We start from the raw sequence: 16097 nt of genomic DNA on the forward strand, positions 1-16097 counted from the left end.
TTCACACATCATCTGTCTCTCCTTTCCATTTCCACAAACTGGATTAGTTTAGGCTTCCATCCTTCTTACCTGATTTATTGCATCCATTGCTTCTCATCTTCTCCTTGCCCTTCTGATCTATTTTCCCACTCCCAAAGTGGAAGCAAAACTGTCCTTTCCCTTTATTTATAACATTGTCTGCCCTAGTTTTCTTCCCAAATATTCTCTTGGAAGCCACTCTCATCTGGATAAGATATTTTTCTGTGTCTCCCCCCAAGAACCCTGAAACCAAAGAATACTCTCAAAATTGTCCTTTGCATTGTCTTCCCTTCTAGACTATGGGCTCATGGAAGGCTCATTGGACTCACCCAAGGCCTTTTATGTATCTCTTCCCATCACGTATAGAGAGGCTTAACAGTTCATCAAATTGGGAAAGTCACCCCAAAGATGAAAAAGTCAAAGTACTGAATTAACACATAAAAATGTAAATAAATAACTAGGATAATTATAAACTACTACCACTCATTATCTGCCTCTTTAGAAAATAAATGCTGTCCAAATTTTTATGCAATGATATAAAACAATAAAGGACATAGTAAAGAGAGATGATTGTTAGTCAGTTAGATATGGTCAAGTTAAAAAAAAATTCCTGGATCCCTACCATCTTCATACACACAACATTTATTTTACTCATTTATTTATTAACTCACTGAACACATAATTCTGAGTGGCTACTATATGCCAATATGCAAAGCATTGGGGGATTTTTTATGATGATTAAATATTCATTGCTCCATTCTTATGGAACCAAGACAGTAATGAGTGAAGTGAACAATTAATATATATATGCTTACATCTCCCTTATCATGAGGGATATTGAGCATTTTTTCATATGCTTTTTGGCTGTTTGTATGTCTTCCTTAGAGAGTTGTTTATTCAGTTCATCAAACCACAATGAGATGCCACCTGAACCCAGTCAGAATGGTAAAGATTAAAAAAAAAAAAATGATAAGGGCTGGTGAAGCTGTAGTGAATGAGGAACTCTCCTTCACTGTTAGTGGGAATATAAATTGATCCAGCCACTGTGGAGAACAATATGGAAGTTTCTCAAAGTTAATCAAATAGAACTACCATACGATCCAGCAATTTAGGTATGGGCCTAAAAGATAGAATACTCAGTCAGAAAAGTACTTGTGCATCTGTGTTTATAGTGGCATTATTCACAATTGTTAAGACATGTAACCAACCCAAATGTCCATGAACAGATGGATTGAAAGTGTGGACATGTACTCTATAGAATGCTACTCAGCCATTAAAAAAAAAAAATGAGATCCTAACATTTGATAGAAAGTGGACAAATATGGAAGATTTACCGCTGAGTGAAGCAAGTCAGGCTATGAAGGAGAAACATTGTATGCCTCCACTTAACATATACCAACTATCCACGCTTTGGCAGAAATTGAAAGACTAGAGGATCAAAGCATGGAAAATGGGTAGGGATACTGAAGACAGTGTGGGAAGAGGGTAGGAGCTGAGGGAGAGTATGAGTAAAGAAATTAAGGCAAAAACATAGAGAGACAAGAAATTTATGAGACACAGAAATGGATTATTATCTGTTGATGATGACAGTATAGTATCCTGAACTGGACTGGCGTAAAGTGTATTCATGTTGGGTAAAATCACTCTACAAGCTAAGTGATGTATACAGATTGAATGTATAAATTAAGTTAAATTAGTAAATATATACTTATAAACTGCAATGAGTGAATGAAGAGAATATTTCTTGAAGCATCTAGAAGACCAAAGACAAAGTTATACTCTCTTTCTAGGAAGATTTCTAAGACCCTGGAAAAATTGAACAGGCCTTTTTGTGAATCTCAAAGACTTCTTTTGTCTGCGTGAATGAAGGCTTATGTTAGAAATATCCTAAGAAATGTATTCTTTCTATTCCCTTCGCACACTATTTTTGACTCGAAAGACAGAACATCCTCATGAGATGAGGAGCGTCCATCTCCCTGAAAGTCTGAAATATGCCTGCCTTTCTATGTGAAGGAGATGCTGCTTTCTTTACCTGGACCCAACATTCCCTTACATGAGCAACATAGGAGAACAAGAGGAGTCTGTCTAAGCAAAGTCTTTTTCATTGCCAGAGGACTTGTTCACTCACCAGAAGGGGAGATAGAGAAATCACCCCCCAAGGGGGGCACAGTTCTGCTGCAGTTATTTTTACTCCATTTCTCCATCCTTCAGAATTTAGGGCACACATACCACACTCAGCATGTTTCCCAAGCAGCCAGGGTTAGGATTTGAACTGTAGTCGACCATTGGCTGACTGGCTCCTAATGTCTAGTTCTTAATCACCTTGCTACAGGGCTGGCTCTAAGGTAGAATTTATATGAGAAACTATCATACTACCTTTCTGTGTCCTTGTGACAAATGTTGGCATAACTTTAAAAGGAAGCTTACAGATCTTTTACTGTGTATAAAGTCCCTAAATCAAGAAACCTTGTTCTCCTACCAACTAGTATAATTTTTAGGTGGCTCTTTGTTAATTTTACTTGTTTGTAAAATTAGAATGCTAGATATATAAAATCTCTGTATTAAGGTAGTTAATTCTATCTACTTTAACATATCCAGCATTTCAGTGGCTTAGCACAATAAAAGGTTATTTATTGCAGAAAGAAAAGAAAAAACCTTTTTCATGTGCCAATTTTTAAAAAAGTTTTATTTATTTAATTCATGATAGTGGGGGGGGGCACAAGAGATAGTGTAAAAGGGAAACAAAGAGTAGAACCTTTGATGGGCCCTCATTAGTCAGCAATGCCCTTCCCACAGTGCTCCAGTTCATCAGGCTCTTGGGCTCAACATGTGCACATTCACTGTGTTTTCGGGCTGACCCGGGGATCTGAACCTGCCATTGACCATATGACTTTCAGCACTGCACTTAGTTTACCACCATCTGCATCATCAGACTGGGTCATGTCCCAGTTTTATTTCCATTCCCTTTTGTCATTTCTCTGAAAGTGTTGCCACCTCTTCAGACCAAAGAGACCCCATTGGGTTGACCCGGTTCTCTCCAGATTCATGACAGAGTTCCTTCTCTTTGTGCTAGCATGGGAACGAAAGAGAAAGATTTGTACTCCCCTACTCATCCCCTGAGAGAAATAGGCAAAGAAACTATGAGAGTATTCTTGTTCTCTCCTCCCTCCTTGCTTCTGTGCTTTTTATTTCTATCTCAACCTCCTGTAGTTGGCATATATGATTCCAAGGAAAGCAGAAAAAGAGAGTAAGGAGGAAAAGAAAAAAAAAGTAGGAAGAGAATTTCAAATAGCAGAAAAAAGGGTATAGAGAAAAGATGTTTTTTTCATTCAATTTCTCATGGGAAAGAACAAATTGAAATTCTGTCATTGAACTGGAATGTGTCACTGCCATACCTCACCCCCAGCTATCACCTAATTATTAACAAATGGTTGTCAAGTACCTGCTATATACCAGGTATTATGCACAAGTCCTATATTGTACAAAAAAATTACTATTGTGTCAAACACATCCTGTGAGCTTAGGAGAATATTGTTATCATACATGCCCCATAATTGCCATCATTGATCTAAGGCCAGTGATTCTCAACCTTGACAATATACTAAAGTCAGCAGGAGAGACTTTTTAAAAATAGCATCGCCCAAGCACCACCATCAGAGATTTTGGTTTATTGATTTAAGGTGGAGCTGAGACATCAGCAATTGTTTTTGTTATAATTTTTTTAAATAGCCAGAAGGCATGTGTGTTCACCAGAGACAGAGAGAAAGGGAGAGAGAGGAGAAAGCACTCCCCAGTGGAGCACGGTCACACTGCAATCTCTTCTTGTGCATTTTTTCATCTTGTCAGGATTTTGAACACACACACGCACACACACACACACACACACACACACACACACCTCACATGTTTATCAAGCTGCCAGGGCCAGGCAATCAGCAGTTGGCAATGATGTGGGATCCTGTTGCCTTAACCACTAGGCTATGGAGGTGACCCAAACTTCAGTGATTTTTTTTTTTAAAGTTGATTCTTAATGTGCAGCTGGGCTTGAGTACTACTGGTCTTGGCAATGGGTCAGACCATTCTGAAAGGGAACCATCCTAGATCTCCCAAAATCCAAGGAAGGACCTCTAGCCTATACCCAACTGCACTTGGGAGAAATCGCTGTCTCACAGCTCCTCTCACTTGAGTACTCATCTCCACTTCCAACATTTCTACACAACTAAGCCCTCCAGGGGATGCAGTGCATGGACTGTGCCCTCTGTTTAATAATGGGGTTTTCCCATTGGCAACTTTCCCAATCAATATTCCTTCCCTTCTTCTCCAAGCCCCTCCCTTCACACATACTGTATATCTAGGACAAGTTGACATCTCAGTTTCTGCTGGTAATCTACATAATTGCATTACTCAGCTACCAAACCTACTCCTGTAAAAAAGACTTAAGAGATATTTTTTTTTCCCCTGAGCCAGAAAGGTGAGTCTGTGACACTCCTTCACAGTTACAGCCTCTTTGGGAAGGAACCTTTATTTGCATGACAATGCCTCTGAAAATAATATTCCACCTTCTTACTGGGCCTTCCTTCTTGACTGAGCAGGTGCTCATCCTCACTGATGGAACTGGCAGCACCTTCAAAGTAGGCCAAAGAATTTGGAGCTTGTCTAACCAGAAATTCTTACCCACTCCCAAAAAATGCACATCCTGTTCGTCCAAAGGATGATAATTAGTACTTGCTTCCACCAATGAACTCCTGTAGGATCTGGCAGGTTGCTTTCATATTCCTCAGCTCTGTCTTGGCTGCTGCTCCCTAATGAACAACGTCAGTCACATGATGCGCCACCTAATCTTCCAGAGAGGGTGTTGCAGAACTCCTTGGACTTAGGTGTGACTGCCCCAACAAAACCATTAGAGAATGCGTAAGAAAGGATGTAGCTGGGACCTACCTAGGAACGCAATCCAATTAATTTGATGCCATAAACTCATTTTCAGAAAGATTATAGCCTTGCAGAATATTGAAGCTTGAAGAGACTTTAGAAATGACCCAATCCAGATGTTGTTAACATTTTGAAACTCACTGTATCTGATTAGAATCTGTCAAAAGCAATGTTACACAAGTTAAGGAGGTTGAATCACAAACTTTACAACTGGATCCATGACACCTATAGAAAAGCCTTGATAGAGTCTAACATTCCCTCCCTGTCCCATGACGTATGTCCACTTTATAGATGAGGACATTGCAGTCCAGAGAAGCATGAGATTCTCTAAAAGACTCATAGGTTAGTAGCAGAGACACAGGCTCTAAATTCTAGTCCCATGAGACTTATCTAAGACTATATAGCTCTAATACCTCCTTAGGATACGTTTGGGGACTAATTTTTCAGAGACCATTTTTTCATCTGGGGATTCCTGTTTATGGACTTTTCTCTGGCTACAGACTGTTTCTCATTGATGAGATAAGCAATCACATCTTTTTGATGGAATTTCTCAGGAGAAATGACTTAACCTACTCAAAGTAGTTCCAAGCATAAAGTCAAGGGGTTGGAGAACCTTCGAGAGCCATATCTTCACCAGAGCACCACCTGGTGGAGCCTTGTAATAAATCCTACCTGAGCAAGGGAGAAAGCCTATGATAAAGGGAGCAGTATTTACCATTACTTTCATCTTGGATGTTGGAAAGCAGTTTTTCCAGACTTTGGCATGAACATTCTTTTAAATAGACCAGATCCCAAAAGTAATTACCCTCCAAAATTTAATTTTTGTGTCCTAACTCTTCAGAGAAAACTGACACTCTTGTCTTCCTCTTTAACAACAGAGAAATCTAAAATCGAGATTAAAAAGTACTTCTCTTTGAGTAATAATTGTCTTCTATATTTGCCAAATATAAATGACCTCAAGGTAGTGGTGTTTTGTTTGTTTGTTTGTTTTGTTTGTTTTTTATTTTGTTTTCACACTATCCCATTATCCAGAGGCAATGGGATTCTGTTTCTATCTTAGCCATCTAGGGTCTGTACAATCCTGGGCAAATCACTTAATTGCCCTCGTCTGCAACACAGAGCTAATTGGAGGCAATAATTTACAAGCTGTGTGACTTTGACGCTTCATCACTTAAACTTCCAATCCTCAGTTTCATCTCTAAAATAGGAAAGACAATAATATTCATCTCTAAAGTTGTAATGAGGATTTAACTATATAATTCTTCAGTTTTAGGACATTTATGCCTATGGCATGATATGGACTTTGTTGGAAAAACTAGTCATAGTATCTGAGAGAGCTGAAATGATCAATACATTTCTCTAAAGATCTTCGTTGTTGGGGAACTACATGTAGTATACATGTCAAGTACATAGTATATACTTAGTAGCTTTTGTTTATTAAGAAATATTTCTGCTGGCATAGTAGAGAAGAAGTAAGGCTTGAACGTAGTGAATCAGAAATTCCTTGGTGGACCCGTGAGGTTGTAAGTGGAGAATTCTGTTCTCATCCAGAACTTGACAATACACACATTCTCTCTTGTCAGAACACAGAGTTTCCCAGCATATGCAATTATAAGCACACCACACATGTGCGTGCGTGTGCAAGCACACACACACACACACACACTATATATATATGTGTATATATATATATATATATATGTATATATACACATATATATGTTGCAGTACTGAAAAATGAAACAAAAATCCAGATATACCTCTATGAAAGGTGACATGTTCCATCTATTTATATATTTCATCAATAATTAAAAACAAGGATCAGGCAGTGGTAAAATGTTAAAACATGATGTTCTGTGGGACAGTTCTAATGAAAAAGTTCCTGGTTCAAGTCCAGGGAACTTCCTGAATGTGTTCCTGAGTATTCCAAAGACACATTTGCCCATAATCCAGGGCTGGCTAAAGCTAGGGGTGGATCACACCATCAAGTTGGAGGTGCTGTTTCTCTCTTTCTCTCTTGCTCCTGCAAGAAAAAAATAACAATAATAATAAATAGATTTTAATCAACCACAATAGCCTAAAGACTAAACTATCTTTCTAGACTCTATTAAAAATTATAAAACCATTGCCATATAAAAAGATGGTCAAAAGGAATACAGTCAACTATGTAGAAAAAAATAATAAAACAGTTCATTAAAAAAATATATGATGTTGGACTAGCAGATAGTGAGGAGGTTAAGATGGCTGACTGCATGGTTTGAGCCCTGGACCCAATGACTTAAGAAACACTCCAGACACGTTCATGTGGTACCCAAAATCCCAAAAGGAGAATGGAGGAGAAGGGACTGCAACATGGCCATCTTCCCAGGGGTGCTTTATCACTTTCCCTCTCTCTATTTCTGTTTCCAATAAGCACTCATGTCCTGTAGCTCTCTCTCTTTCACTACACACACACACACACACACACACACACACACACATAGTATCACTTTTGAGAATTATGTTTTTGAAGCATTTTAAGCTTTTTAAAATTTGTAATTTCTGATTATTTACTTTTTGATTTTAAATAATGTTTACTTCTTACTTTTTGTAATTGCTTCTTCCTCTTCCTCTAGCTCTTGAAGAAAATATTAAATAAGCTTCAGATTCATACAACCTACATCTGCGTCTGTACCCTGGACAGGGAAAAAGAGAAGGAGGGAAGAAAGGATGAGACAGACTAAGAAAGAGCTAGAAGGAAAGAGGAGTCCCACAGGGCAAATGTCAGTCTTCACGAGATCAGTCAGTTTGCATGTGCCCTGACCTCTGAGCAGGTATTCTATCTCCCAGAAGAGAAATGACCATTTACTAGTTCTCTCTGACCGTTCTTGGCATCTGACTTCTGTCAAAAAAAAGGCAATGAAGACTGACTGTGAGTTCTTTTGCCAAATCATGCCTAGATACTTACAGACATCAAGTAGTATACACTTTGGTCCATGGGCTACCTAATTAATCAATTAAGCTACTGTAGGCATTTTACTGGATTAGCTTTCTCAGGGGTAAATACTCTCATTCCTTCCTTATTCAGGTAAGAGTCAGTAGAATCACAAGGCATCCCATAAGGAGTATGGCAGCAAGACAAAGGAGGTTCAGCTACCAAAGTAGAATAAACACCTTTAAAACTATGGCTCTATAATATATTTTTAATAAAAGGGAGCCAGTGTATGGCATAGTGGATATATATCTGGACTCCCACCTGGACAACCACATTTCAAGTCCTAGACCCAGTGGCTTAAAAATCACGCCAAGCACACATGCGTGTGTGTGTGTGTGTGTGTGCACTCAGGATCCCAGAAGGAAAATGGAGGAGAAAGGATTGTGGTGTGACCATTCCCTCTGGGGAGTGATTTCTCACTTTTCCTGCCACCAGCTCTGTGTCTCTCTGGTAAGTGCACATACCCTAAGACAAAAACATCTAAAAAAAAAAAAAAATGTGGCTCAGGCAGCAGAGCACTGCTGTAAGGTACTGAAGTCATTTGAAAGGCCCAGGGTTCAGATCCTTGGTCTACCTTTACACACTGAGTATGCCTCTAATCCTGGCTGGCTGGAAGGCTGAGAAAGGATTATAGCGTACTGGAACCTTGCCAAGGTTGCCTCCCACCCCTTATGAAGGAAATAAATAAATTTATCTTTTGAAAAAAAAGAAAAAAATCATGTCATTTTAATGTAGGTATCATCACACTTCAGTTCCTACTGGCTTTAGTACTGGCAACTCGAAAGTATAATTTACTTAGTGTCTTTTTTTTTATTGTGAAATTTTTCCTCCTAAATTTCCTCATGTTCTTTATAATGCTATTACCAATGAGGAAAACAAACCACAGTTACATAAGAAAACTGTGTACCCATGTACCCTATCCTACACCAATCATGCAGAATTGTATGTCTGAGAGCATATCTCTAACAAGAGGAATCTTGGCCTTATCATAATTTAAATTTTTTTAGCTAATTATGAATAAAAAGACAAGAGATTTCTATTCTACAAAGTGGCCTTCATGCCTGAATGCATAGGTGAAGATGCAATAAATGGTTCATTGATATTATATGAAAATATATGATAATGTCTGAAAATGTATGATAAAATAATGTCATCTCCCTCCAGGCTTTATAGCTATCTTAGAGTACTACAGGAAAAGGGCCTATTTGCAGCTCAACACTGCAGCATGCAAAGGGTTAACACCACTGGCATTGGGCTGATAGAAGATTATAGACTGTGAGTAAGATTTTCAGATATAAGCAATCACAGGGTAAAGAAATATTCCCCGAGGTTGGGCAAAGGAACATGAAAGGAGATAAGAACTGTCATCCTTTGGCCTGGTGCCAAGATCCGAGACAGTTGCCATATGGAGCTCTGAACCCACTCAACAAAAGTCAGTGTTGCTCTGAAGTTCTCTGGATATGAAAGGAATGTCCCAGCTTGATGAAGGAAGGACAAGAAAGGCCTCCTTGGGGACTTCTTATTCCATGCCTGTGGTTTCTCTAGGAAGGACAGTTTTATGCTTCATTATATCCCTTAGTCATGCCTCACTTGATTGTAAGAAATAGAAATCCATTCAAACAAGCAAAAGAAATAGAATAATATTCAGCAGAGAGAATGAATGAACTATTGCTGCATGTGACTACATGGTGAATTCCGCAAGCATAATGTCAAAAAAGACTGTGGATACCAGAGACAGTGTGGGAGGAGGGTGGGAAATGGCAGAGGGGGAACAAGAGGGTAGTAAGGAGAAAAAGGAAGGAGCAAAACATTTAAGAAACACAAAATTGAAAATTGTCTGTTGATATGTATGGTAGTGTTTTTTATTGAGCTAATATACAGTGTATTCTGGTTGGTAAAATTCATTGTGTATGCTATAATGATATACAGTAATTGATTGTAAAATAAAAAAATAAAGAGATATCAGAGACAAAATTGTTTAAAATGAAAACCATTGGATTCCATTGATAAAAGTATGTGAAACTAATCTACAGTGTGCTAACCAAGCAGAGGTCATTGAAGTTGAGTGGGTGCGTGGGCAAGAGTAGGAGTGACAGAGATGGAAACCAGTCGGTGGTCCTGGCACTTCTCACAAAATGGTTAGTGGGCCAGTAAAGCAGGGCAAGCACTGTCTCCTTCTCCTACCTAAGCAAAAGCAAGAAGTAGAGGTGGTCTCAGGTTGTACATTTTGATCCAAAATGAAGAGCCTTTTTAACCAACACTAACTCCTTGCCACCCTTACCCTTCTCCTCTTCTTTGTCAATTCAGTCATGAGCTTTGAGGGTGCACTTTTGTCTTATAGTCCACCAAATACAGTGCTCTGTATGGAGGGAGTGGGGACCTCCAGAGAGTCTCATAATCCATTCCAGGAAACAGAACACTAAAAACATGAGCAAAATAAACACTTTTAAAAAATATTGCCAGAGCACATGTGTGCTCACTGGAGAAAGACAGAGAGGGATAAGGAAAGTGAGAAAGCACCCCTCACTCCTGGGAATGGTCACACTGCAATCCCTTCTCCTCCATTTTCCTCTCCTTCATGCCATTTTGGGGACACACTCACATGCACCTGGTATGTTTTTCAAGTCACAGGATGTGGGACTCGAACTGCACAGTGAGTCATGTGGGATCCTGCTGCCTTAACCATGACACCCTCAGCTGGCCCCAAATGAGCATAATGCAATAACCCCTTGTGAGTAAGAAGCAAAATCGAGCTGGGGAAGTTATACTGAAGGAAGGGAAGGGCACACATTCAGAGAGAGAGAGAGATACAGATAGTTACATGTCATGAGTCTAAATAGCACTTAAAAACTCATAACCACCTTATAAATTTTCACAGTAAACATACATCATTTGCTTAACCATATTTGCTTTATAAACAAACTTTGGAGATGGCAAGAAAGCATAAAAACTCCATTAAAATAAACAAAGGAAAAATAGAGAGGAGATGGGAGGCAAGAGAAGTTGTCCAGCTATGGGGAACCTTGGGGGAGTAGTTAGTGACTAAAGGTAAAAGGTACCTCAATAATTGTATGATATTTGCTTTCAATCACATGCATCCTTTGTTAGCAATCAATATTTGCACCAGCGTGCCTTCCACATATTATAGCCGTAAATACATAGTTAAAATTGGTCTGGGAATGGCACATTGGGGACAGGGACTGGAAAATGGGGTTTACAACAGATTCATAAATTGTGACTTAAGACAGACCAGTGTTCTAAACCCAGGTCTGTGGTCTTCTGCATCTGCACATCTTTTAAACCACTAGCAGAAAGAGGCTGGGGTGTCAAAAGTGAAGCAATAAGGTTTTGGGGACAAACAGCAGAAATCTCAGAGCTACCAAAAAGTACAAGGCTGATGAAAAATTCCATCATCCCCCTGGAGTCTTTCACGCTACCCCTTTGTGATCATATACTCCAACTGCCCTCATCTCTGACAACCTCTGATCTGTCCTCTAATCTGTCTTCCCTTTTAGAGAATTTTATTTAAATAGAATCATATAATATATCATCTTTGAGGTGAATTTTTTCCACTCAGCAGGGTGCCTTTAAATTATATCCAAGCTGTTTCAGGTACAATAGTTGATCTTTTTTATTTCTGAGTAGTATCTGTGGCATGGACATACTAGTTCATCTATAATCTGCTGAAGGAGATTTGAGTGGCTTACAGTTTTTGATAATTATGAATAAAACCACTATAAATATTTGGGTATGTATTTTTGCATGAATATATACATTTTCATTTCTCTAGGGCAAATATCTAGAAGTAAGATTGCTGGGTGATGCGATGAGTGTATTTGTTACCATATAAGGGAGTGTCAAACTATTTTCCCGACTTCATGTGCTGTTTTTGCATCCCCACCAGTATTGTGTGAGTCTCATTTGTTCTCCATCCTTGTCATTCTTGATATGGTCAACATTTTTTAGAGAGAAATTTTTGTTATAGGGTGCATATACTTGCTAGAGAGACAGAGAGACAGAAAGCAAGAAATCACCCCCCAGGGGGATGGCCATGCCGCAATCCCTTCTTCTCCATTTTTCTCTTGGGATTTTGAGTATGCACGCACCCAAGCCCAGTGTGAGTCTGAAGTCATCAGGTCCAGGACTCGAACTGTGGTTGACTACATGCGAGTCCAGCGAGGTAAACATTTCATTATCTGCTGGTCCCAGTATTGTCAGCATTTTTTATTTTAGCCGTTCTAATAAGATATAGTGCCTTAATTTTCTTTGTATGGTTTAATTTGCATTTTCCAGTGGCTAATGATGTTGAATATCTTTTCATATACTCGTTTGCCATCCCTATATCCTCTTTGGGAATATTTGTTCAAGTTTTTTGTTTAGTTTTTTTCAATGTTTGTTTTCTTACTATTGTGCTTCAATTATTCTTTATATATTCTGTACATAAGTCCTGTGTCCAATATTTGATTGATTCATACATATTTTCTCAGTCTATGGTTTATTTTTCAGTTTTCTCAATGACATCTCCTGAAGCAAAAAGGTTTTTAATTTTGATAAAGCCCTATTTTTTTTTGTTTGTTTATGGATCATGTATTGAACTTTATGTTTAAGAATTCCTTGCGTAAATGCCCCTTTGCTCCAGATTTCATAGATTTTCCCCTTTGTTTTCTCCTGAAGTTTATATTCAGGTATCATATAAGAAGTTGGAAAAACTTGTCAAAAGTATTCTCTATCAATTGGTTCTATGGAGTTTATAATAATAAGTATTATTACCTGAATTATTTTCATTTCTATGTTACATATCCCTTATATCAGTAAAATTTATACATCTGTATATTAAACAACAAGCTCTCCTGAAAAAGATCCTGCTGTTGTGTATTTACCCTAGAAAAATAAAACTATATTCACACAAAAAGCTGCAGTACACACACACACATACATATAGTGTGTATGTATGTATACATACATAGGTGTCTTCAAGAAGTTCAAGGAAAATGTGTATTATGAAAAAACTTTGCATAAAGTTTTGGGTCAGCCAATGGCATGGTGATTAAAGTGCTGGATCCCACATGACTGACCTCACAGTTTGAGTCCTGGATAAATCAATTTGAGAATCATGCTTGGCACATGTGTATGCATGCCCAAAATCCTAAGAAGAGAATGGAGGAGAAGGAATTAATTGAGGCATGACCATTCCCCCAGAGGGAGGATGATTTCTCACTTCCTCTCTCTCTCTCTCTCTCTCTCTCTCACCTTCTCTCTCTCTCTTCCCCCCACATCTCATACCAAAACAAACTTTAATAAAAGAAAGAACAAGAAATGAAAATCTGGGGGCCAGCAGTTGGCATAATGGCTGTATCGCTGGACTCCCATGTAGTCGACTGCAGTTTGAGTTTTAGACCCGATGGCTTAAGCTCACACCGGGCATGTGTGTGTGTGTGTGTCCAAGATCCCAAGAGGAGAATGGCACAGAAGGGATTTCAGTGTGGCCAGCCCCCCTGGGGAGTGATTTTTTGTTTTCTGTCTCTCTGTCTCTGTCTTGCTGGCGACCACATGCTCCCTATAGTAAAGACCTCTCCAAAAAAAAAAAAAAAGAAATGAAAATCTGCACATGGATTTCAAATTTTTCCATCAAAATAAAGTACTTTAATATCATTTTTGCACAAACTTTTTGAAATATCCGTGAGTGTGATGTGTGCGTGTGTCTGGGGAGTCGGCTGTGACGCCTTTGCCAGTGCAGCCTTGCTCTGCAAGCACCACTAAGGCGCACACTGGTGGTGGGGTGCAGGCAGATTGCGTAGAGTACGCTCAGACTCTAGTTCTGAGGGCCCGTTTACTATTGCTTAACTTTGTGGGAGTTAGTTAAGCTTTCCAGATTTCAGTTTAACTGTATGTAAAATGGATAAATGGGCAAAATACTGACTTTACAGTTTGTTTTGCAGAATAAATCATCTTAAGTTTTGCCTAGGGCTTAGCACAATTCTGGTGTACAATAAACTTTCAACAAATGGCAACTATTACATATTAAAACATGTATTTCAAACCTGACATTTGTAATGATCACCTTACCTTATGTGAAGAAGATTCTGTTTTGTTCAATATGTTCTATTTTTTTAAAAAAGCAGAATTAAGGGGCCAGTAGGTGGCATAGTGCTTAAAGTGCAGAACTTCCACATGGGTGACCACAGTTCAAATCCTGGACCTGGTAGCCTGAAAATCACACTGGGCACTTGTGCATGTATGCTCAAAATCCCAAGGAAAGAATGGAGGAGACAGAATTGCAGTGTGGCCATCCTTCCTGGAGGTGGGGGGGGGGGACAATGAATTCTTACTCCCTCTCACTGTCTCTCTCTTCTCTCTCCGCACCACCCTATTGCAAAAACCTTAATAACAAGCAAACGAACAAAAACAAAACAACAAGAAAGGCCCAGCCATGGTGTCATATGCTACTAAAATGCCATGCTTTGCAGGCTGGGACCACATGGGAGGCCCAGGTTTGATTCCCAGGCCAATCTAAAGCCAAGTGTGGTGGTGCACACCTGTAATCCCAGTAAGTCACAGAGACTGAATTTAAGGCTGGCCTGGATAACATAAGAGATGTTGTCTAAAAGAAAGCCAGGTGTGACAGTGTGTGTCTTTAGTCCCAGCTAGGTAGCTGAGGCAGGAAGATCATGATAGCAAGCCCTTATCCAAAAAAATGGAAGAAAATATATAAAATAAAATTTTTACATAAGCCTTTCGAAGAAGACATAGTATATGAAAGTTGCTTGGAAAATTCCCTCAGATTATTTTTGTAAAATTTTAGGGTTCAAAACTGTGTTCTAACACCAACCTGTTCCGATCTCCATTGCCAGCGTACCTCAGTAGACCATAACATTTTTCAGTATTTCTGATTTACCCAGGGGTTTTGTTTTACCATAAATTAGAGTGACTTTTCCTCATCTTTAAAAACCAAGCTAAAGCTGCTCTAGGACTTTTTGACCTCAAGGGAAGCAGATCAGCCCAAGGGAAGTCTAAGGAACTCCTCTCCCCGCTGTCTTGATTAACCTGAAATCCAGGGGCTGGTTGCTTTTCCTGTTTGTCAGTTGCCTTTGCACCAGAATGTTCCCTCCCCTCAGACACCCTCTGAGCCATGCTACAAAGTAAAAGCAAGATAACAGGAAGCAAGGAAAACTGGTTTGTGCTGTGGTCAACAGCACAGAGGTTAATGTGTCACTAAAGGAAGGTTCAAAAAGACAACGTTTAAGATAACATAGTCCTTCCTCATGGTTAGAACAGTCTCAATGCCCTTGTGCATGTTGTTCTTGCAGAAGTGCTTTCCTAATAGTCCTGCTAAACAAATGCACTAATGGATGCCTTTGTGTTTTTGTGTGTGTTGATACTCGTATGTGTTGTGTACATATTCGTAGCCATACTCATCTTTATATATATAATACTTATGTGTATCTTAAAAAGACACTTTAATGACTGGTTTCTTTTGCATCAAGGCCAAAAGAGTCTCTATTCCATGTGTGTGCTTAGTACAGTGTATATTTCAGAGATTGCTTTGCCCCTGGGGAATAATGGTTTGGACAAAGTATACTTTGCTTCTACTTATTCTAAGTACTTATGAAGATACCAGATGAGTTATAGAATAATATCTTTACTCTCTGGATGTGCTCTCTAAAGAGTCTTCAAAAAGTTTATGGAACGGACTAGCAGATGTCATAGTGGTTACATCTCTGGAAGCTCACATAGTCGACCACAGTTTGAGTCTCAGACCCAGTGGCTTAAAAGTCACACCGGGTGTTTGTGAGTGTGTGCCCAAAATCTTGAGTGGAGAATGAAGAAGGGATTGCAGTGTGAACATCCCCCTGGGGGTGATTTTTTGCTTTCTGTCTCTCTCAAAGAGACAGAGGGCATGCTCCCTATAGCAGAAATCTAAATAAATAAATAAATAAATAAATAAATAAGGTGGAATAGAAGACAGTGACCACTGAATTTGGTCCAGCACACATTGAATTTGAGATACCTATGGGATACACAGCTGAGGAAGTATGATAAGGATGAGTGGAGACTTTGTGAAGCATCATCATCTCTCTGGTGAGCACATGTGCCCTATAGCAAAAATCTCTCTTAAAAAACAAAAATGAGGGAACCAGCAGTTAGCGTAATGGTTATGTCACTGGACTTCCACGCA

This window comes from Tupaia chinensis, unplaced genomic scaffold (genome assembly GCF_000334495.1).
Source record: "Tupaia chinensis unplaced genomic scaffold, TupChi_1.0 Scaffold140845_1, whole genome shotgun sequence".
Lineage (NCBI taxonomy): Eukaryota > Metazoa > Chordata > Mammalia > Scandentia > Tupaiidae > Tupaia > Tupaia belangeri.